Genomic DNA, 13,665 nt, shown 5'->3' with positions numbered 1-13,665 from the left:
GGATTATGAAATCAGCAGGGATGTAAAGGCCTTCAACCTTTACTAATATGTCCTCTACTTGTCCATAAGCCTGTTTTCTGGAATTGTCTGCCATCTCTAATGAGATTTTAGCAGCTTGTACCTCAAAGATTCCCAGTTTCTCCATTACAGAGAGTGGCATGAGGTTTATTCCTGACCCCAGGTCACATAAAGCCTTCTCAAAGGTCATGGTGCCTATGGTACAAGGTATTAGGAACTTTCCAGGATCCTGTTTCTTCTGAGGCAATGTCAGTTGATCCAGATCACTCAGTTCATTGGTGAACAAGGGAGGTTCATCTTCCCAAGTCTCAATACCAAATAATTTGACATTCAGCTTCATGATTGCACCAAGGTACTTGGTAACTTTCTCCTTAGTAACATCCTCATTCTCTTCAGAAGAGGAATACTCATTAGAGCTCATGAATGGCATAAGGAGGTTTAATGGAATCTCTATGGTCTCTAGATGAGCCTCAAATTCCTTTGGTTCCTCAAAGGGAAACTCCTTATTGATCACTGGATGTCCCAGGAGGTCTTCCTCCTTGGAATTCACGTCCTCCTCCTCTTTTGTGGTTTCGGCCATGATGGTCATTTCAATGGCCTTGCACTCTCCTTTTGGATTTTCTTCTGTATTGCTTGGGAGAGTACTAGGAGGGATTTCAGTGACTCTTTTACTCAGCTGGCCCACTTGTGCTTCCAAATTTCTAATGGAGGACCTTGTTTCATTCATGAAACTCACAGTGGCCTTAGATAGATCAGAGACTAAGTTTGCTAAATTAGAAGTATTTTGTTCAGAGTTCTCTGTCTGTTGCTGAGTGGATGATGGAAAAGGCTTGCTATTGCTAAACCTGTTTCTTCCACCATTATTAAAGCCTTGTTGAGGCTTTTAATCCTTCCATGAGAGATTTGGGTGATTTCTCCATGAGGGGTTATAGGTGTTTCCATATGGTTCACCCATGTAATTCACCTCTGCTATTGCAGGGTTCTCAGGATCATAAGCTTCTTCTTCAGAAGATGTCTCTTGAGTACTGTTGGATGCAGCTTGCATTCCATTCAGACTCTGAGAAATTATATTGACTTGCTGAGTCAATATTTTATTCTGAGCTAATATGGCATTCAGAGTATCAATTTCAAGAACTCCCTTCTTCTGAAGCGTCCTATTACTCACAGGATTCCTCTCAGAAGTGTACATAAACTGGTTGTTAGCAACCTTGTCAATAAGTTCTTGAGCTTCTGCAGGCGTTTTCTTTAGGTGAATGGATCCACCTGCAGAAGTATCCAATGACATCTTTGATAGCTCAGATAAACCATCATAGAATATATCCAGGATGGTCCATTCTGAAAGCATGTCATAAGGATACTTTTTGGTCAGTTGCTTGTATCTCTCCCAAGCTTCATAGAGGGATTCACCTTCCTTCTGTCTGAAGGTTTGAGCATCCACTCTAAGCTTACTCAGCTTTTGAGGAGGAAAGAACTTGGCTAAGAAAGCCTTGACCAGCTTATCCCAAGAGTTCAGGCTATCTTTGGGTTGAGAGTCCAACCACACTCTAGCTTTGTCTCTTACAGCAAAAGGGAAAAGCATGAGCCTGTAGACTTCAGGATCTACTCCATTAGTCTTAACAGTATCACAGATCTGCAAGAATTCAGTTAAGAACTGAAAAGGATCTTCAGATGGAAGTCCATGGAACTTGCAGTTCTGCTGCATCAGAGAAACTAATTGAGGTTTCAGCTCAAAGTTGTTTGCTCCAATGGTAGGGATAGAGATGCTTCTTCCATGTAAATTGGAATTAGGTGCAGTAAAGTCACCAAGCATCCTCCTTGTATTATTATTATTTTCGGCTGCCATCTCCTCTTCTTGTTCAAAAATTTTTGAAAGGTTGTCTCTGGATTGTTGTATTTTAGCTTCTCTTAGTTTTCTCTCCAGAGTCCTTTCAGGTTCTGGATCTGCTTCAACAAGAATATTCTTGTCCTTGCTCCTGCTCATATGAAAAAGAGGGAACAGAAAAATAATAATAGGGATCCTTTTTACCACAGTATAGAGGTTCCTGTGTGAGTAGAAGAAAAGAAGGAGAAAAGAATGTAATGTAAGGAAAGAAACACAAGGGTGAGGAGAGCAGAGATGTGAGATGAAGAGAAGTGTTAGTAGATGAATAAATAAATAGAAGGAGATGAGAGAGAAGGAGAATTTTCGAAAATTATTTTTGAAAAAGAGTTAGTGATTTTCGAAAATTATTTTTGAAAAAGGTTAGTAATTTTCGAAAATTAAAATCAAAAATTAAAATAATTAGTTAATTAAGAAGAAATTTTGAAAAAGAGGGAAGATATTTTCGAAAATTAGAGAGAGAGAGTTAGTTAGGTAGTTTTGAAAAAGATAAGAAACAAACAAAAAGTTAGTTAGTTAGTTGAAACAAATTTGAAAATCAATTTTGAAAAGATAAGAAGATAAGAAGTTAGAAAAGATATTTTAAAATCAAATTTTTGAAAAAGATATGATTTTGAAAAAGATACGATAAAAAGATATTTTTGAAAAAATATGATTGAAATTAGTTTTGAAAAAGATTTGATTTTTAAAATCACAATTAATGACTTGATTCATAGGAAATCACAAGATATGATTCTAGAACTTAAAATTTGAATCTTTCTTAACAGGCAAGTAACAAACTTGAAATTTTTTGAATCAAAACATTAATTGATGATGTTATTTTCGAAAATTATGTGATAAAGATAAGAAAAATATTTTTGAAAAATATTTTTTTTTAAATTTTCGAAAATAAATAAGAAAAATGAAAAAGATTTGATTTTTGAAAAAGATTTTGAAAAAGATAAGATTTTTAATTTGAAAATTTGATTTGACTTATAAAAACAACTAGATTTTAAAAATTTTTGAAAAAGTCAAATCTAATTTTCGAAATTTTAAGAGAGAAAAGGGGAAATATATTTTTTGATTTTTTTTTTAATTTTTATGATGAGAGAGAAAAACATGAAAATGATGCAATGCATGAAAATTTTTAGATCAAAACAATGAATGCATGCAAGAATGCTATGAATGTCAAGATGAACACCAAGAACATATTTTTGAAAAAATTTTTATGCAAAGAAAACATGCAAGACACCAAACTTAGAAATCTTTCATGTTCAGATACTATGAATGCAAGAATGCATATGAAAAACAAGAAAACATCAAGATCAAACAAGAAGACTTACCAAGAACAACTTGAAGATCATGAAGAACACTATGAATGCATGAATTTTTCGAAAAATGCATAAAATTTTTAGAAAAAATGCAATTGACACCAAACATGAAATTGACTCAAGACTCAAACAAGAAACACAAAATTTTTTTTATTTTTATGATTTTTTTGGATTTTTCGAAGATTAATTTGAAAAAAAAAATAAGGATTCCAAAATTTTTAATATGAATTCCAGGAATTGTGTACTCTTAGTCTAAAGCTCCAATCTGAGGGTTATGCATGGCTTACTAGCCAGCCAAACTTTAGAAGATATTGATACTTTCCATGTATAGAGCAACTAAGTGTGTGAAAATCAACAAGCTCTTGTGTGATAAGTTGAAACCCAGTCCAAAAGATTAGACATGGCTTACAGCCAGCTAGGATTCAACAAATCATCATGAAACACTAGAATTCATTTTTAAAAATTCTGAAGAAAAATATATTTTTGAAAACATTTATTTTAGAATTTTTTTTTTCGAAAACAAAGGAGAAATTTTTGAAAAAATTTTTTTTTTGAAAAATTTTTGAAAATAAAACAAAAAGAAAATTGCCTAATCTGAGCAACAAGATGAACCGTCAGTTGTCCAAACTCGAACGATCCCCGGCAATGGCGCCAAAAACTTGGTGCACGAAATTGTGATCTCTGGCAACGGCGCCAAAAACTTGGTACGCACGTCTTAATAAATCGTTTTTCATTCACAACTTCGATACAACTAACCAGCAAGTGCACTGGGTCGTCCAAGTAATAAAACCTTACGTGAGTAAGGGTCGATCCCACGGAGATTGTTGGTATGAAGCAAGCTATGGTCATCTTGTAAATCTCAGTCAGGCGGATAATGATTGATTATGGAGTTTTCGAAAATAAATAATAAATAAACAGAAAATAAAGATAGAAATACTTATGTATATCATTGGTGAGAATTTCAGATACGTGTATGGAGATGTGTTCGTTCCTCTGAACTTCTGCTTTCCTGCTGTCTTCATCCAATCAGTCTTACTCCTTTCCATGGCTGGCTTTATGTAAGGACATCACCATTGTCAATGGCTACTTTTCATCCTCTCTGGAAAATGGTCCGATGCGCTGTCACTGCATGGCTAATCGTCTGGAGGCATCACCGTGGTCAATGGCTGTATCCTATCCTCTTGTGAAAATGGTCCAAATGCTCTATCATAGCACGGCTAATCATCTGAGGTTCTCGATCATACTGGAATAGGATTCACCCTCCTTTTGCGTCTGTCACTACGCCCAGCACTCGCGAGTTTGAAGTCCGCCACAGTCATTCAATCCCAGAGCCCTACTCAGAATACCACAAACAAGGTTTAGACTTTCCGGACTCTCATGAATGCTGCCATCAATCTAGCTTATACCACGAAGATTCTGATTAAGAGATCCAAGAGATACTCATTCAATCTAAGGTGGAACGGAAGTGGTTGTCAGGCACGCGTTCGTGGGGGAATGATGATGATTGTCACGTTCATCACATTCATGTTGAAGTGCGAATGAATATCTTAGAAGCGGAATAAGTTGAATTGAAGAGAAAAATAGTAGTACTTTGCATTAATTCATGAGGAACAGCAGAGCTCCACACCTTAATCTACGGAGTGTAGAAACTCTACCGTTGAAAATACATAAGTGAAAGGTCCAGGTATGGCCAAATGGCCAGCCCCCAAACGTGATCACTATGATCCTAAGATGAACTAAAAATCATAAGATCCCTATTACAATAGTAAAAAGTCCTATTTATAATAAACTAGCTACTAGGGTTTACAGAAGTAAGTAAGTGATGCATAACTCCACTTCCGGAGCCCACTTGGTGTGTGCTTGGGCTGAGCTTTAGCTTTCCACGTGCAGAGGTCATTCTTGGAGATGAACGCGAGTTTGTAACGTATTTCTGGCGTTCAACTCTGGCTTGTAACGTATTTCTGGCGTTTAACTCCAGACAGCAGCGTAGAACTGGCAATTAACACCCTTTTACGTCATCTAAACTCGGCCAAAGTATGGACTATTATATATTTCTGGAAAGCCCTATATGTCTACTGTCCAACGCAATTGGAAGCGCGCCATTTTGAATTCTGTAGCTCCAGAAAATCCACTTTGAGTGCAGGGAGGTCAGAATCCAACAGCATCAGCAGTCCTTCTTCAACCTCTGAATCTGATTTTTGCTCAAGTCCCTCAATTTCAGCCAGAAAATACCTAAAATCATAGAAAAACACACAAACTCATAGTAAAGTCCAGAAATGTGAATTTAACATAAAAACTAATGAAAACATCCCTAAAACTAACTAGATCTTACTAAAAACATACTAAAAACAATGCCAAAAAGCATATAAATTATCCGCTCATCAATAACCAACTTATCTTATCTAGAAAGGTCACTCTACAACCACTATAAATACACTGGAGCACCTAGGTATAACTCATACTCTGATTCTACAATAAACCTGCTTAATACCCCGTGCTAACTTAAGCATCGGAGTCTCTTGTAGGTACCCCCCACCCTCCGGTGACCAAGGATTAGAAGTGCAGCCAGTCCAACAAGTCAGACACAACAGCTCCGGCCGCCACCAGCCAGCCGGACACGTCATCTCCGACCAATACAGAAGATCTCACCCGAGATCGACCTACAGTTTCAGGTAACCCTCGGAACACTAACCAATTTTGAGCCCATGATAAACCCTTTTGTTCTTAAATAAAGCATATAAACAACCCTAAGTGAAAAACCATGAATGTCCCTAAATTTGAATCCTTGATTAGCTTAGGTAAGTTAGGATGTGTGTCATTCAATTAGGAGGGTATACTTGGGAAATTCGGGTAGATATATAGGTGTGTAATTGTAGTGTAATTGAAAAATTCTAGGATTTGGGAACATACTCATGTGTTGAATGACGAAACTGTATGCAGTGAAACTTTTGTTCACAAAGAAACCCCAAGAAAAAGGGGATAATAAAAAAAATAAAAAAAAAATAAAAGAGAGAAAGCAATGAAAGGGGACAAAGATGCCCCAAGATAAAGTAACAAAAACAATGCATATGAGTGTGAATTGAAAAGAATACATGAGTATGCAAAAAGAGTAAAACTCAAGGGTGGCTAGGTAATATATTGTAGTTGTATAGGTTGTTCTATGTGTCTAGTGGATCCTAGGTTGATCAAGGACTCAAATTTTAAGCCCACGTGGCCATATACATTCTTACCTTCACCCTAGCTCCGTTACAACCCATGAATAAGACCTCATGATACTTGTAAGCATGCATTAAGTAATTATCGATTGTTAGATGAAAGACAAATCTTGGAAAGCATGATTAGGAGAAGATTGAGTGACGAACCCTATACACTTGAGCGAATAGAGCGGATACACTTCTGGTGAGGGTTCGATGCTCAATGCTTGTTCCCGGCTTTCACAAGCGTTCGTTTAGCAAGTCATATGCATTCCATGGTGATGTTCAATTTGGTAGGATTCATGAATCACATACTATTTTCACCCTATATGCTCACATGTATTCTTGGAGGATAGATTTACTCTTGACCAAGTAGGTAGATGATTTTACATTAGTTGCATGCATCCATTTAGGTAGTTTGCATTTCATAAACCCTTTCCCATCATGATCTTTGGTCTTTTTATTTTAAGCATGAGGATATGATTGGTTTAAGTGTAGGGAGATTTGATAAACCCCGATTTTGTGGTTTATCTTGTGCTTATTTTAGGGGATTTTATCAATATTTCTCACACTTATTCGCAAGAAATGCATGGTTTTGTGTTCACTTCCCAATATTGCTCCATGATGGAAAACATGCTTATTTTGCCTTAAAATTGCCATATTTTAATCCTCTTCTATTGCCATTCGATACTGTGATGTATTTGTTGAGTAATTTCAAGAATTATAGGGTAGGAATGACTTAGAAGAGAGGGAGAAAGCATGTACAAAGAGGGAGGAACATGAAGAATTTAAATCTTGGGAAGAGCAGCATCGGCGCGCCTGCGCACTCCACGCGGACGCGTGGATGGGATTGGCTGGAAGCGGCGCGCAAGGATGGACGCATCCGCGCGGATCAGAAGATTCCTATCGACGCGCACGCGCACTTGGCGCGCACGCGTGGATCGCAAAAGCAATCGGCGCGCACGCACGCATGGCGCGCACGTGTGGGAAGCTGCACGTGACCTCATTAAAGGAAATCGTGCCTGGCAATTTCTGAGGCTCATCAGGCCCAATTTCAAGCTGTTTCTACATGGAAAAGACCCAAGGATGCTAGGGGGAAAGGGGGGATCAATCATTTTTACACTAAGACATAATTTTAGCTTTTTTTTTGGTTCTTTGGTTATTCTAGAGAGAGAAACCCTTTTTCCTCTCTAGATCTAGTTTTAATTTGATCTTCCCTTGTTGATTTATGAATTGGATCTTGTTAATTACTAGTTTTAATTGTTCAATTTGAATTCCTTGTTACAATTTTTCTTATATCTAGTGATAGTTTTATGAATTCTTGTCAATTGTCATTTTATACCCATTTCATGAATGTTGTGAATCTTGACTTGTTGATGTTACATTGATGATTTCTATGTTTAATCTTGTTGTTTGGATGATTGAATGTTGATAATTGTTAGTGGGTACTTGTAGATTTCAATTTAATTGCTATTTTGAACATGTCTTTTGTTAATGCTTACCAAGTGTTCGATGAATTGTTTACTTTGATTATGGAGTAGTCTTCTTTACTCTTGGCCTAGGTCAAGGGAATTGGGTAAACTTGAGTCATTGGGTCTAATGGATTTGATGATTTGGGAGCCCTTGGTAGTCAATTTGATACTCATTGATGCCAACCCACTACTAATCCAATTAGTAGGTAGGTTGGGACTTATGGGTTGATGTGATCAAAGCCATTTGACGTACTTCAAGTCTAGGAGTAGATATCACATACTTAAGACTTTGAGGGTAGACTTAATGAGCTTTGTTCCTCATAATTGTCAAGATACGGTTGTTAGACAAAGATCGTGACCCCAATTCCCATGCCTAGCCAAGAGTTGTGATGAGTGAATAATTTATACGCTTTTTGGCATTGTTTTTACATAGTTTTTAGTATGATTTAGTTAGTTTTTAGTATATTTTTATTAGTTTTTAAATAAAATCATATTTCTGGACTTTACTATGAGTTTGTGTATTTTTCTGTGATTTCAGGTAATTTCTGGCTGAAATTGAGGGACTTGAGCAAAAATCAGATTCAGAGGTTGAAGAAGGACTGCAGATGCTGTTGGATTCTGACCTCCCTGCACTCAAAGTGGATTTTCTAGAGCTACAGAACTCCAAATGGCACGCTCTCAATTGAGTTGGAAAGTAGACATCCAGGGCTTTCCAGCAATATATAATAATCCATACTTTGCGTGAGTTTAGACGATGCAAACTGGCGTTCAACGCCAGTTTCATGCTGCATTCTGGAGTTAAACGCCAGAAACAGGTTACAAACTGGCGTTCAACTCCAAGAGAAGCCTTTACACGTGTAAAGCTCATTGCTCAGCCCAAGCACACACCAAGTGGGCCCCAGAAGTGGATTTCTGCATCATTTACTCATTTCTGTAAACCCTAGTAACTAGTTTAGCATAAATAGGACTTTTTACTATTGTATTTACATCATCGGATCATTTTTAGTCTTGGTTACTCTAGTTCCCCTCTGGGGCCGAGACCAATGAACTCCATTATCACTTATGTATTTTCAACGGTAGAGTTTCTACACACCATAGATTAAGGTTTGGAGCTCTACTGTTCCTCATGAATTAATACAAAGTACTACTGTTTTCTATTCAATTCAAGCTTATTCCGCTTCTAAGATATTCATTCGCACTTCAACATGAATGTGATGATTGTGACAGTCATCACCATTCCTAACTCATGAACGCGTGCCTGACAACCACATCCGTTCTACCTTAGATTGAATGGGTATCTCTTGGATATCTAATACAGGGGACCGAGTCCGAGATATTAGAATCTTCGTGGTATAAATTAGAACCCATGGACGGCCATTCTTGAGATCCAGAAAGTCTAAACCTTGTCTATGGTATTCCGAGTAGGATCTGGGAAGGGATGGTTGTGACGAGCTTCAAACTCGCGAGTGCTAGGCGTAGTGACAGACGCAAAAGGATCAATGGATCCTATTCCAGTATGATCGAGAACCGACAGATGATTAGCAATGCAGTGACAGCGCATTAGACCATTTTCAAGCCATGTCTAATTCCTTGGACGACCCAGTGCACTTGCTGGTTAGTTGTGCGAAGTTGTGAACAGAATTAAGAACATGAACGTGCATCATTAGTTTTTAGCGCCGTTACCAAGGAAGGAACGATCACGATTTCGTGCACCAAGTTTTTGGCACCGTTGCCGGGGATTGTTCAAGTTTGGACAACTGACGGTTCATCTTGTTACTCAGATTAGGTAATTTTATTTTAATTTTAAGCTTTTTGTTTTAATTATTTTCGAAAAAAATTTTCAAAAAAAAATAATTTAAAGAAATAAATTATTCTATGTTCTTCATAATTTTTAAGAAGAAATTCTGGAATTTCATGAGATAGGTTGAATCCTGGCTAGCTGTAAAGCCATGTCTAAATTCTTTTGGACTGAGGCTTCCTCCTCACATGCTTGAATTATGTATGCTGAAGCTTGGCTGGCCATTGGCCATGTCTAGTGTTTTGGATCGGAGCTTTCACTGAAAGTTTGGCTGGCTAGTAAGACATGTCTAATTCCTGGACTGGAGCTTTAGACTAACATTACAAGATTCCTAGAATTCTTATTAAAAATTCTGAAATCCTTATTTTTCTTTTTCCAAATAATTTTCGAAAAAACCAAAAAATTAATAAAATCATAAAATCAAAAATATTTTTGTGTGTCTTGTTTGAGTATAGAGTCAATTTTTAAGTTTGGTGTCAATTGCATGTTTATCTCTTTCTTGCATTTTTCGAAAACTCATGCATGATGTTCTTCATGATCTTCAAGTTGTTCTTGGTAAGTCTTCTTGTTTGATCTTTAAAATTTCTTGTTTGGTGTTTCTTCTTGTTTTTAATATGCATTCTTGAATTATTAGTGTGTCTAAAGAATAAAAATTTTTAAGTTTAGTGTCTTGCATGTTTTTCTTTTCTTAAAAATTTTCAAAAATAAGTCTTGATGTTCATCTTGATCTTCAAAGTATTCTTCGTGTTCATCTTGACATTCAAAGTGTTCTTGCATATTTTTCTTGTTTTGATTCATAATTTTCATGTTTTGAGTCTTTTTGATGTTTTTCTCTTTCATCATTAAAAATTCAAAAATCAAAAAAAAAATATCTTTCCCTTTTTCTTCTCATCAAATTCAAAAATTTGAATTGACTTTTTCAAAAATTTTTAAAATCTTGTTATTTCTTATGAGTCAAATCAAATTTTCAATTTAAAAATTCTATCTTTTTCAAATCTTTTACATTTTTCTTTCATAATTTCGAAATTTTCAAAATTTATTTTTAAAATCTTTTTCTTATTTTTATTTCATATTTTCGAAATTAATGCTAACAATTAATATGATTGATTCAAAAAAATTTTAGTTTGTTACTTGCCTAGTAAGAAAGATTCAACCTTTAAACTCTAGAATCATATCTTTTTAGTTTCTTGTTAGTCAAGTAATCAACTTTGATTTCAAAATCAAATCTTTTTAAATTTCTTTTTCAAATCTTTTTCAAATTAAGTTTCAATCATATCTTTTTCAAAATCAATTTCAAAATCTTTTCTAACTTCCTATCTTTTCAAAATTGATTTTCAAATCTTTTTCAATTAACTACTTGCCTTTTTGTTTGATTTTAAAAGTTTACTATTTCAATCATATCTTTTTCAAAACTACCTAACTAATTCTCTATTTAAATTTTCGAAAATCACCTTCCTCTTTTTCAAAATTCTTTTTAATTAACTAATTGTTTTAAATTTTAATTTTATTTCTTTATATATTTTCAAATTCTAATTAATTAATTTAATAAAAAAATATTTTCCTTTTATTTTAATTTGAAATTCAAATTCTTCATCTTCTCTCTTCTCCATTCTACTCTCCTATTCTTCTCCTCTTCTACTCACCTAAAGGAATCTCTATATTGTGACATAGAGGATTCCTCTTCTTGTTGTTCTCTTCTTTTTCATATGAGCAGGAGCAGGGATAAAGACATTCTTATTGAAGTTGATCCTGATCCTGAAAGGACTCTAAAGAGGAAGCTAAGAGAAGCTAAAACACAACACTTTGAAGAGGACTTTACTGAAATTTTTGAAAAAGAAGTTGAGATGGCCGAAACCAATAACAATGATGGGGGTGCATGGAAGATGCTTGGTAACTTTACTGCACCAAATTCGAAATTACATGGAAGAAGCATCTCAATCCCTGTCATTAAAGCAAACAATTTTGAGCTGAAACCTCAATTAGTTTCTCTGATGCAACAGAATTGCAAGTTTCATGGACTTTCATCAGAAGATCTTTTTTAGTTCTTAACTGAATTCTTGCAGATCTATGATACTGTTAAGACCAATGGGGTTGATCCCGAGGTCTACAGGCTCATGCTTTTCCCGTTTGCTGTAAGAGACAGAGCTAGAATATGGTTGGACTCTCAACCTAAGGATAGCCTGAACTCTTGGGATAAGCTGGTCACGGCTTTCTTAGCCAAGTTCTTTCCTCCTCAAAAGCTTAGCAAGCTTAGAGTGGATATTCAAACCTTCAGATAGAAAGAAGGTGAATCTCTCTATGAAGCTTGGGAGAGATACAAGGAACTGACCAAAAAGTGTCCCTCTGACATGCTTTCAGAATGGACCATCCTGGATATATTCTATGATGGTCTGTTTGAATTATCTAAAATGTCATTGGACCATTCTGCAGGTGGATCCATTCACCTAAAGAAAACACCTGCAGAAGCTCAAGAACTCATTGACATGGTTGCTAATAACCAGTTCATAAACACTTCTAAGAGGAATCCTGTAGGTAATGGGACGCCTCAAAGGAAAGGAGTTCTTGAAATTGATACTCTGAATGCCATATTGGCTCAGAATAAAATATTGACTCAGTAAGTCAATATGATCTCTCAGAGTCTGAATGGATTGAAGGAATCATCCAACAGTACTAAAGAGGCATCTTCTAAAGAAGATGCTTATGATCCTGAGAACCCTGCAATAGCAGAGGTGAATTACATGGGTGAACCCTATGGAAACACCTATAATCCCTCATGGAGAAATCATCCAAATTTCTCATGGAAGGATCAACAAAAGCCTCAACAAGGCTTTAATAATGGTGGAAGAAATAGGTTTAGCAATAGCAAACCTTTTCCATCATCCACTCAGCAACAGACAGAGAATTCTGAGCAGAATACATCTAGCTTAGCAAATATAGTCTCTGATCTATCTAAGGCCACTGTGAGTTTCATGAATAAAACAAGGTCCTCCATTAGGAATTTGGAGGCACAAGTGGGCCAGCTGAGTAAAAGAGTCACTGAAATCCCTCCAAGTACTCTCCCAAGCAATACAGAAGAAAATCCAAAGGGAGAGTGCAAGGCTATTGAGTTGACCATCATGGCCGAACCTACAAGGGAGGGAGAGGACGTGAATCCCAGTGAGGAAGACCTCCTGGGACGTTCAGTGACCAAAAAAGAGTATCCCTTTGAGGAACCAAAGGAATCTGAGGCTCATCTAGAGACCATAAAGATTCCATTGAACCTCCTTCTGCCCTTCATGAGCTCTGACGAGTATTCTTCCTCTAAAGAGGATGAAGACATTACTGAAGAGCAAGTTGCTAAATACCTTGGTGCAATCATGAAGCTGAATGCCAAATTATTTGGTAATGAGACTTGGGAGGATGAACCTGCCTTGCTCGCCAATGAACTGAATGCATTGGATAGGCAGAAATTACCTCAAAAGAAACAGGATCCTGGTAAATTCCTAATTCCCTGCAAAATAGGCACCATGACCTTTGAGAAGGCTCTGTGTGATCTGGGGTCAGGAATAAACATAATGCCACTCTTTGTAATGGAGAAACTTGGGATCTTTGAGGTACAAGCTGCCAGAATCTTATTAGAGATGGCAGACAACTCAAGAAAATAGGCTTATGGACAAGTAGAGGACGTGTTAGTGAAGGTTGAAGGCCTTTACATCCCTGCTGATTTCATAATCCTAGATACTGAGAAGGATGAGGATGAATTCATCATCCTTGGAAGACCCTTCCTAGCCACAGCAAGAGCTGTGATTGATGTGGACAGAGGAGAATTAATCCTTCAACTGAATGAGGACTACCTTGTATTTAAAACTCAAGGATCTCCTTCTATAACCATAGAGAGGAAGCATGAAGAGCTTCTCTCACTGCAGAGTCAACCAAAGCCCCCACAGTCAAACTCTAAGTTTGGTGTTGGGAGGCCACAACCAAGCTCTAAGTTTGGTGTTGAACCCCCACATTC

At 36.6% G+C, this 13,665-nt stretch overlaps 2 non-coding genes across 2 annotated transcripts; one reads left to right on the top strand and one right to left on the bottom strand.

Annotated features, from left to right (window-relative positions):
* The first annotated feature begins 1,357 nt into the window (after nt 1-1,357).
* Nucleotides 1,358-1,465, top strand: LOC112725472 (small nucleolar RNA R71). Its single transcript, XR_003164578.1, has one exon. It is a non-coding gene; the product is annotated as a small nucleolar RNA R71 (small nucleolar RNA).
* A 10,452-nt stretch (nt 1,466-11,917) lies between these two features.
* Nucleotides 11,918-12,025, bottom strand: LOC112724413 (small nucleolar RNA R71). Its single transcript, XR_003163576.1, has one exon. It is a non-coding gene; the product is annotated as a small nucleolar RNA R71 (small nucleolar RNA).
* Between the last annotated feature and the right edge of the window lie 1,640 nt (nt 12,026-13,665).

Source organism: Arachis hypogaea, chromosome 11 (assembly GCF_003086295.3).
Source record: "Arachis hypogaea cultivar Tifrunner chromosome 11, arahy.Tifrunner.gnm2.J5K5, whole genome shotgun sequence".
In the NCBI taxonomy this organism is placed as follows: domain Eukaryota; kingdom Viridiplantae; phylum Streptophyta; class Magnoliopsida; order Fabales; family Fabaceae; genus Arachis; species Arachis hypogaea.
This window is presented reverse-complemented; position numbering and strand designations above follow the sequence as displayed.